Here is a 1,621-nt window from a genome sequence, read left to right as displayed (position 1 = left end):
TACCTCAACTACCTCGTACCCCTGCACATTGACTCAGTACTGGTACTCCTTGTATATAGCCTCGTTATTACCTCAACTACCTCGTACCTCTGCACATTGACTGGGTACGGGTTCTCCTTGTATATAGCCTCGTTATTACCTCAACTACCTCGTACCCCTGCACATTGACTCAGTACTGGTACTCCTTGTATATAGCCTCGTTATTACCTCAACTACCTCGTACCTCTGTACATTGACTGGGTACGGGTTCTCCTTGTATATAGCCTCGTTATTACCTCAACTACCTCGTACCCCTGCGCATTGACTCAGTACTGGTACTCCTTGTATATAGCCTCGTTATAACCTCAACTACCTCGTACTCCTGCACATTGACTCAGTACTGGTACTCCTTGTATATAGCCTCGTTATTACCTCAACTACCTCGTACCTCTGCACATTGACTGGGTACGGGTTCTCCTTGTATATAGCCTCGTTATTACCTCAACTACCTCGTACCCCTGCACATTGACTCAGTACTGGTACTCCTTGTATATAGCCTCGTTATTACCTCAACTACCTCGTACCTCTGCACATTGACTGGGTACGGGTTCTCCTTGTATATAGCCTCGTTATTACCTCAACTACCTCGTACCCCTGCACATTGACTCAGTACTGGTACTCCTTGTATATAGCCTCGTTATTACCTCAACTACCTCGTACCTCTGCACATTGACTGGGTACGGGTACTCCTTGTATATAGCCTCGTTATTACCTCAACTACCTCGTACCTCTGCACATTGACTGGGTACGGGTTCTCCTTGTATATAGCCTCGTTATTACCTCAACTACCTCGTACCTCTGCACATTGACTGGGTACGGGTACTCCTTGTATATAGCCTCCTTATTACCTTAACTACCTCGTACCTCTGCACATTGACTTGGTACGGTTTGTCCTTGTATATAGCCTCCTTATTACCTAACTACCTCGTACCTCTGCACATTGACTGTGTACGGGTTCTCCTTGTATATAGTGTCATTACTGTTATTTTATTGTGTTCCTATTTCCTTTTTTTGCAAATATTTCTTAGTGTTTACACTAAGGGCTTGTAAGTAGGCATCTCACTGTAACAGTCTACACCTTTGTTAATCGGCATGTGTGACAAATACAATTTGATTTGACTGCCACAGTCTTGTAGCAATCACAGTTTTAGGATTGTGTTCTACGAAGAGGAAAGTATGACAGGTACTTTAGTGGTGTGTTGTGTGGATTCTGTCCAATAATCTGGAACACATTGGCAGTGGACCCCTTCAAAAAGTTTCCCAAATGGTTAGACAAGAGCACAGCCTCTCCTGAGTTCTGGAATCAAATATGGTTTATGTTATTTTTTTCTAATAATGAGCAGAGATTACACACTTTATGCAATATGCACAAGGTTGCTGTGTACAAAGTCAGTTCTCATTGATGAAAGGAACCTTGTGATCTTCTATAGGCCTCTATGTTTTATTAAGTGTTGGTGCTGCATGCATTGTGGAATGTTACATAATGTGTCAGACTTGAGCGTTATGTGGAGTTTTTATCACAACTCTTGGCAATTGGTATGGGTTGGGACCAGGGACTGGGACCGAGCCGGTGGGGCAGGGC

This window comes from Oncorhynchus keta, unplaced genomic scaffold (genome assembly GCF_023373465.1).
Source record: "Oncorhynchus keta strain PuntledgeMale-10-30-2019 unplaced genomic scaffold, Oket_V2 Un_contig_4469_pilon_pilon, whole genome shotgun sequence".
Lineage (NCBI taxonomy): Eukaryota > Metazoa > Chordata > Actinopteri > Salmoniformes > Salmonidae > Oncorhynchus > Oncorhynchus keta.
Note: the sequence above shows the minus strand (reverse complement) of the source record.